This window comes from Amphiura filiformis, chromosome 3 (assembly GCF_039555335.1).
Source record: "Amphiura filiformis chromosome 3, Afil_fr2py, whole genome shotgun sequence".
In the NCBI taxonomy this organism is placed as follows: domain Eukaryota; kingdom Metazoa; phylum Echinodermata; class Ophiuroidea; order Amphilepidida; family Amphiuridae; genus Amphiura; species Amphiura filiformis.
In genome coordinates, this window is record NC_092630.1 from 67,435,569 (window position 1) to 67,444,653 (window position 9,085).

Below are 9,085 nucleotides of genomic sequence, written 5' to 3' on the forward strand. Positions count from 1 at the left end.
ACACACATTGGTGTATATACTCTAAACACTTTAAATATTTAGCTATTTCAGTATCAACGTTCATTGAAAAAAATGTTTGACTTATTTAAACACATTTTTTCTTTCTATATGACTTATTAAACATTTTAATACAAATACATAAAATTGATGGATGATATAAACACAAATTTTAGCAATTTACACATTGTTTACCTTCTAAACATGTTACAGAGTGATAAATGAATGTGTTTAATTGCTAAACAGTTTTTATAATGTTTTGGCAAGTCTACCTCTCAGAAATACTGTATTTTGTGAGTTGCCAAAACTTCTTAATTATTCATGCAAGCTATAGTAAATATATAAATATCTCACAAAAGTAACTACCCCCTCCCCTTAAATAACAGCCATTACTCAAAAATGGGCAATTGTATTACAAATCTGTAAAATCTGTTTATTTCTCCACATTTTAACACCTCATTTGTAGCAATTATCTAAATATTGACGTCATGGCATACATTTAAATCAATGTAACTCAAGATTTGAAAGTTGCAGTAAATTCTATTGATTTGTATTCAATATAATGGATGGAAATCTCTGTAAAGATATCCCAGAGTGTTTTTGCATTGTTGTTTTTACAAGTGCAATTTTCAAATCTGGACCTCACTACATTAAATTGACCTGTGTTTAATTGAATACCTGAGTGGAAGAAGGACTCAACTCCATTTTACCAAAATGAGTTTATCATATCTTAGAAGACCTGTACCGTTGTCATTGCAACATAATATCATTTTGAAGGTATGTTATAATGTAAACTGGCCTCAAAAAGAAACTTATAATTTTTCACATGGTCATATCTTAAAATCCTCTCCATAAAAATGAACAAAAATTGCACACAGGATTACTTCAATACTCTACTCTAAACACATGTCAGTAACCAAGTAGTTGTTCAACTGACACAACAGCAAAATGCACTGACATGGAATACCTTTCTGGACCAAAATTCACATCCCAACAGATTTCCTTTGTTGGGTTCCAATTATTCGCCTGTGAATGTGATCCCGGAAGCTGTTCCGGATGTGTCAGTTGGACAACTGCTTGGTTACTGAAGTGTGTTTAGAGTAGAGTATGTAAGTTATCCTGTGTGTAATTTATGTGCATGTACAGGCGAATAATTGGAACCCAACAAAAGAAATCTGTTGGGATGTGAATTTTGGTCCAGGAAGGTGTTCCATGTCAGTGCATTTTGCTGTTGTGTCAGTTGGTCAACTGCTTGGTTACTGACATGTGTTTAGAGTAGACTATTGAAGTAATCCTGTGTGCAATTTTTGTTCATTTTTATGCGGAGGATTTTAAGATATGACCTTGTAAAAAATTATAAGTTTCTTTTTGAGGCCAGTTTATGTTCATGTACCAGTACTCAAAAACAGTCTATCTCTTAAAACTTTTCCAAATAGTGTGTTTTTTGTTAGTATCTCAAAAAAAGTGTTGATGGAGTTGGGCTCTTCTTCCACTCAGGTATTCAGTTGTTTTCTGGGCTATCGTATCAAATGAGGTGTTAAAATGCACAGAAATAAATTCTGCTTCCAACATATTTTACAGATTTGTAATTCAATAGCCTGTTTTTTTAATAATGGCCATTATTTAAGGGGGGTTAGTTGTTTTCTTTAAGATGTTTACAATTGAAATGTAAATGGAGAAGTAATCCAAAAATACTAGGGGGGGGGGGGGGTAAAACATTGATTTTGAGACCATAAAAACATCAGACTTTTTATAGTTTATATACCGGTATAGGCTCAATTATATAGTTTTCAAAAACACTGGAAACTCAAAATTTGTTTTTGGTACGTTTTTGAAATCTAGAAACTTCTAAAAATATATCTTGCATGAACAGTTAAGTTACAAAAAAAAACCCAGTATATCTTAAGGTTAACACAGCCTAAATGTCTGACATGAAATTTTGAATCCATTCCGAAAACTGTTCTGTAATTATTGGTAATTGTCACTTAAATCAACCATTGGTGGGATGAATGTTAGACAGCCGGGTACATGCGGGGACACAATCACCCCATTAAAAAAGTATGACATTGTTCATGATGTTCAATTTGTTCTTCCATAGCCCAGTGCAATTTTTGCCTGCAATACTGTTAAATACCACATGCTTTGTGTGCAATCGACTAATAAAAGTAGAAAATTGTATCTTGATTTAGGACTATAAATAATGAGAACCCATTTTTTCTTTTTTTTTTTGTTGAGGAATTTATCATCATGCAAAGTTTTGGTTTCTCAATATTATAACCCTAAATTATAGGTAATTTTCAGTGACGTTTTCTTAGTCAGGTGACACAAAGCATGCAAAATTTGTATATTTTACACTACACATATTTCAGGCAAAAATGCACACAAGGCTATTCAAGTTCAATGTTGATTTTTTTCATAGGGTTATCACTCCCCTGTCCCCAGCAGTACACAACAGGTCACAGGTACTCAAATTGAAACACATAAAACAAGATATCAAGTTGACAATTTAAATATAGTCAACTGGACTTACTATTTTTTGTCTAGATTTCCAGTTGACTAGATTTAAATTATTTGATATTTTTTATACCTGGATAACTGAGAATATACACAAATACATTTACAAGGCAATCAGATGGAGAAAGGCACCTGCAGAGCTATCCATACACTGTATGTTCACACCATCTCCTACAATGTAGTTGGTTTCGTTGAATATTACAAGATGAGGCAGCTCACCACTCTTCAATGCAGCGTTGATATTTGACACATCCTGTCATAAAAACACAAAAGGAATCATTATAATTCATGTGTAGCCTAAATATTTAAAACCAGGTTATAGGAATTAAATCAGCGCTTTCAAATAAAGCGCGTCCTTAAATCAAATACCCATGAAAGTAGGCGCGACCAAAATTTCTCTACGGTGCGGGTCCGCGTGACCCGTAAAAATTGAACCAAGCAAAGAGCAGAAAATCCTAGTTTTTTTGTTCCACAGGAAAATCTGGTTCACGTGATACATCCCGCTCCCTGGGGTACACTTCATTTTTCTTTCCCTTCAAGTTTTCAACCCGGTTTTTCAATTTTCTACAATATACATACTGTGATCGCCGTAGCTAATTCTCTCTCTTGAAATTTCAAAGGCAAGGGTCCAGAGGACCCTTGGATTTTTCTTCTTATTTCGAGGCCTGAATTAAATAAATCTCGTTTTTTATTATCTTGCAACATTATATTTTAAATATTAATTGATTAACTTTTAAGTCTTAAAAGACTTCAGAGCAAAAGATATTAACTTGTACAATGTACAGTGGGAGGATAGAGTGGGCAAAGAAAAGGGAAGGGAGAAGAGAGGAGAGCAAAGGATACCTGATTCACAGTTTGGTCCATGTCTAAGTTATCAAAAAGCTCGAAGTCACTTTCTGATTTGACATGTGCATCTAGATAGTTTTTGTTTTGTTTGTTTTCTTTCTTCTTTTGCCTGTATTACTCATTCAGTGGATGTTTTAAGGTATCATATGTTCTTCCATGAGGCCCAGGGGTCACATTAAAATAGTAACACTTTATTGGAGAATTTTATAGTAACACTTTAGTGAAGAAATATTGCATAGCAAATAACTAGCTAAAAAAACCTCAATATGGTATTAATTTTAGGGATTTTGCCCATTTTATACTAAATATATTATATATTGTTATACAAAAAATTCTCGGACAAGCAGCAGTTAGCATCTTGCATGATTGTCGGAAGTTTGTGGTGCTCTGTGGATTCAACTTGTATGATGCGACGCATACATGCGCATTTATCGTGCATATTTTACAGTGTATTTTGTGTGTATCACACAAAATTGCATTTAACTGTACATGCACTGTTTGAGATTTTTTTTGTTTCAGTCAGCAGTACAAAAAATGCACACAATTCACAGAAGTTCACTTGAAACAAGGGAGTATGGTATGTGATACCAGGTGTACTAACCTCTTTGATGATGATAATAGACTTTGTCTTGTCTCCCTTTCCCGATCCAATATAATGCGGAACACTTCTCCATAGCTTGTATGGCACATATCATCTGTCGATCAAAAAAAAAAGAAATTTAGAATGTTTACCTTTACCTTAAGTCTTCTTAAATTTAATAACTATATGAATACAATCATCAACCAATTCAAGACATTGGTGCAAATGCTCAATTTTGTTGCTAAATTGAGTTAGGCATGGTTTTGTATAAGGTTGGTGAGCTATAATACACGCATTGTTAGCACTCATAGAATGAAATAGCAATTTTCTTTGTTTTACCTCATTTGTTTGGCATAATAATTAATTCATCATAAATGTGACTTGTTTTCTGGTATTTTCAGTGACAAAGCCAGCTCAAGCAGTACCGGTACTTGTGTCCTTCAGTTTGTTCATTCGTTTGTACATTCACAATCCCTTTAGCGTTTGTGCAGGGTCTCCTTAAAATGTCTTGCGAATTTGGAATTTACACACATTACCGGTAGTGAATTAAATCCAAATATTTGTGGATTAATTGAAAAATTAAATAACATCATGTTTAGTTCTGTATTACTTATTGACAGTGTAAAAGGTTTTTTCAAAATATTGTACAATTACGAAAATATGACTTTAAGGGCAGAGTAATGGAAGAGAACATGCCCCTTTTCCAGCTTCATTAGTTCCCAAGTTTAAGTCCAAAGTATATAAAACTTTTTGGAATGGAAACAAAAGTCGGGGAAGCATTATAGTAAGATCAGATTTAAACAATTTAAATGTTTAGTTTTTGAAGTTCACAACATTGATTTTGAAAATGACCAGACATACAAAATTACAATTTTATATTTTCAGCAAAATTAATACAGAAATAGATCAGCTGAGAAACAATGAAAAGGTCAAACTAAAAAGCCACTAAAAAACTGAATATGACAAAATGTATTTTAGAAATCATTAACATGTATTACGAGGGGTATCAAAAGTTTTAGAAATCGCCCAGAAGTGAAAGAGCTATATCAATGAAATTTTGTCAGTGCAATCACTGGTCCTTATGTACATTATGGTCCAAAAATGGTCTCATAGGTCTGTTTACTTTTTTTACAGGTGGCACTAGATGCCAATAACCCGCTGCCCCAGTTACTGCGCATAAACTGCAAGATTGAGAAAATTGAGGCAAGCAGCATTATTAAGATCCTGCTTTTGAAGGGTTGCAGTGCCTAGAAAATTGATGATGAAATGAAAGTTATCTTCGGTGGTGATTGTGATAATGTCACTGTCGCTTTTTGGAAAAGGAATTTTTATTTCATCACAGATTTTCTGGGCACTGTAACCCTTAAAATGGAACTTAATCATGGTGCATGCTTCAATTTTCTCCATTTTGCTGGTTATACGGTTACATAGGCAGGTAGTGACATCTAGCTCCTGTAAAAAATGTAAACATACCTATGAGACCATTTTTGCACCATAGTGTACATAAGGACCAGTGATTGCAATGACAAAATTTCATTGATATAGCTTTTTCACTTCTGTGCGATTTCTAAAACTTTTTGATACCCCCTCGTATATACACATTTAAGTGTTTATTACATTATCAGTTCAGAATATTTTAGATTATAAATTTGATGTCTGTTCTGATAATATAATATATATGCATGTAAGTTTGATGCCTACATTATACAGTATAACTGTATTTTTGAGGTATATCGCATTTGTGATTTGTCTTGAAATTTATTGGGGCAACATAACATTGTTAAAAATACAAGTGTTTCCTGCTACATAATCGGTTGTCTGTGATTTTCAAACCTTTTGAATATGTGAAAAATTACACTTGTATTTCCACTTCTTTTATTATCCTGTCGGAATGACTTGTATACAACATAATATGGGAAGGTGATTTACATCTGACAATGTCATTCAGGCAGGATAATAAATGAAGAAACTGAAAAAAACACACCGAAATACTGGTACCGACAATATGTATTTACCATGGCCACACAAACATGTAAATATAGCTCCTTGGTTGCCTCATGTTGGACTCTTGAAGAGAAGCTTCTTCACAATAACATCTAGGTGCTGAGAAGGTGTCCAGTAGAAGAATCACAGTCTGCGACAACACATGTATAAGTAGGCCCTTCATAGTAGTGTTTTGACTGCTGTACACAGTAGATGCATCATATAACCGGCAAGTCTGCAAAAGACAACATAACAAGAATAAATTAGTACTGTATTTTCTTGCCAAGCAAACTGCTGTGTAAAATCACCACTGAACAATAAATAATAATATTATTAGTTATTAGGTGAAGCGGAGGTATGGTACGGGAAATTATCGTGCGCGATGTGTCATCGGCTTCACCCAGTATGACACTGAGCGCACGATAATTTCCCGTACCAAACCGACGCTGAACCTAATAATGAATTTATCATACTAAGTCATTCTAAATATTGAAATAATTACGTTTTTAAACATTTTAATTCCTGCTAAATAGGAAAAATATTACAAAAAATAGATGACTGTTCTGCGTATTACAGGTTGCGTGCATTTTACGCTACCGGTTTACGCGATTCGCTTTTATACGCTTACCTCGCCAGACACGCCAGATCGGCCTTATGCAATACGCTCTCACTGTAGATATAAAGCATAAAATACGCACTCACTGACAAGATATGAAAATATATTAGGTTAGCGGTGTTCTTTGATGTTTACCTTAGTGGTATGATAAAAACAAACACCCACTTGTTGCGTCGCGATCGGCTGCGGTGTGAGTGGTGTCATGCTTCAGTGAATCCGACTCGATTTTGAATGCAATGATCTCTACTCTCTATAGCCTCAAATGTGAACCTAATTGGTGAGCAAATTTGTGACTAGACTTCTCGAGCAAGTTCAGAATGGCAAATTTCAGAAGCATCATTTGAATAATTACATTTTTTTGTACACAGAAATATCATTTTATTTATATTGAAGATTTAAGCTTGCACTGATCATGACTATAAAACCGGGAGCCTGTAAAAAGGAAGTAAAGCTCACACATTTTCTTTGTCAGGGTTCTTTGTGTACACTGTAGTGTGATACTGACACCGTACTTCAATGTAAATGACAAATTATTACAGGCACGACACACTTTTCTTGTTTTAAGCGGTCTGCAAAAGTAACGAGCTTTGGGGCGAGTTTTACAAATTACAATAATTATTTAATTTCTTGGTCGGCATGACGTCACTCACGATCATAGATCGCTTCATCTCATTGGTTGTTTTTGCCAGGGTTTAGCTGTTCCATCTTGCGCCCTCGGACACAACAAAAATACAAAATTGCTAAATTTATATTTAATTATATTATTTTAATTTTGGATTTTCTCCTTTAAAAAATAACTTTTAATGACTTTTACTTGATACTTTCTAACATGAATCATATATCAACAATAATGATGAATAAACAAACAGCATAACTGCACTTAATATACTATGTGTAAAAGTAAGCATATTAATAAAATAATTAAATGCCGACTCCTGTCAAAACGGGTTGATAATTAGTTGTGATAGGCCTACTAAATAAAGAAAATAATAGATAATTAATAATTAAAAGTCACCTTGTCCTATTTTTAAAATCATGAACAGTAAACTCAGAATCAATTGTGAAGGGCCTAAGCATTAAAGGAGTATTTCCGATTTCGTGATCCTAGCATCCTCTTTTTACGACATTTTCCAGTAGATATCCATGAAAAAGCTTATTCCCAAAATTTCAGTTGATTCCGATTATGCATGATTATGTGTATATACTGCTCCATAGACAATGTGTTGTAATTTTGTTCTGGAATACCAGAACGAAATTCAAATTTCAAGATATCTTTGCTAAACGAATTAATCTGCAAGAAATATTTTGTACATAATAAACATAAATGTAACCAGAGGTTTCCAGTGATATATAAATCTCAACTTTTTGAGAAAAGTTGGGGATGATGCTGTGCTGGGGGATCACACAGCCTCATTTTGTGATCCACGTACAGCCTCATCCCCACTTCTCTCAAAAAAGTTGAGATTTTTATACCACTGGATACCTCTGGCTACATAATGTTTATGTACCGAATATTTCTTGCAGATTAATTTGTTTATAGCCAAAATATTAAATTCTCGATCATGAGAGCCAACTTGGGTACGCACAGTTATTTGCGCCGAGCGTACTACGCAAATACCGGCGCTTACGGCGCATACAGCTTTTGAGAATTGACCAATCACACGATCGTTGCTAGGCAAGGTCAAGATTCGGTCATGCAGGTCGCGCGATCGTGTTATTCTAAACTATGAAAAGTACGCTGACACAGAAGGTACATCCTCTCATGATCGAGAAATTGTTATTTTGGCTATAGCAAAATATCGCTAATTTTGAATTTCGTTCTGGTATACCAGAACGAAATTACAACAGTGGCCTATGCCATGAGCAGTGTAATACACATAATCATGTTTAACTCGCAAACGCAAAATCGGAATCAACAAAACTTTTGGGAATAAGCTTTTTTCGTGGATATCTAGGCCTACTGAAAAATATCATAACTTAGAAGATGCTAGGCTAGCACTCAGGATCACGAAATGAAGTGTTATTGTAAAAATTAAAGAAAGATATTAAAAGTTGATATTTAATTGTTCGATATGCAGGGCTGTCAACTTTTTGGAATTGCTTGTCGTGAGACAGAGGCGTATCGGGATTTGCCGACTCCAATGTTCATTTTGTACCATGATTATTTGAGCCACGGCGCCGAGAATGTGAAAAGCGGGGTGGGGGGGATAGGAGTAACAAATTATTCATGACGATGCGTGAGATTTTACTTATTTTCCAGCTTTTTGCGTGAGATTTACTACCTAGGCGTGAGGTTATACTACCTTGGCGTGAGACCGTGAGAAAGTGACCCAATGCGTGAGACTCACGGCCAATGCGTGAGAGTTGACAGCCCTGTCGATATGGGATAACATTTTTACTGTTTGGGTTCACTTTGCATAATTATTTATGAATTAGTACTCAATTAGATCATAAAAATATTGGAACTTACGTCGTCGTTGGGTTCTCATCGGCAGAGCATTGGCCATTGGCATTGCAGAGTGAGTCAGTCATTCAGTAAGCTTACAACT

At 34.6% G+C, this 9,085-nt stretch overlaps 1 long non-coding RNA gene across 1 annotated transcript; it reads right to left on the bottom strand.

Moving 5' to 3' along the window:
* Nucleotides 1-1,839: 1,839 nt before the first annotated feature.
* LOC140149014 (uncharacterized) lies at nucleotides 1,840-9,085 on the bottom strand. Its single transcript, XR_011858547.1, has 4 exons — nucleotides 9,007-9,085; nucleotides 5,953-6,155; nucleotides 3,959-4,052; nucleotides 1,840-2,764 (listed from the first exon to the last, which is right to left on the bottom strand). It is a non-coding gene; the product is annotated as an uncharacterized lncRNA (long non-coding RNA).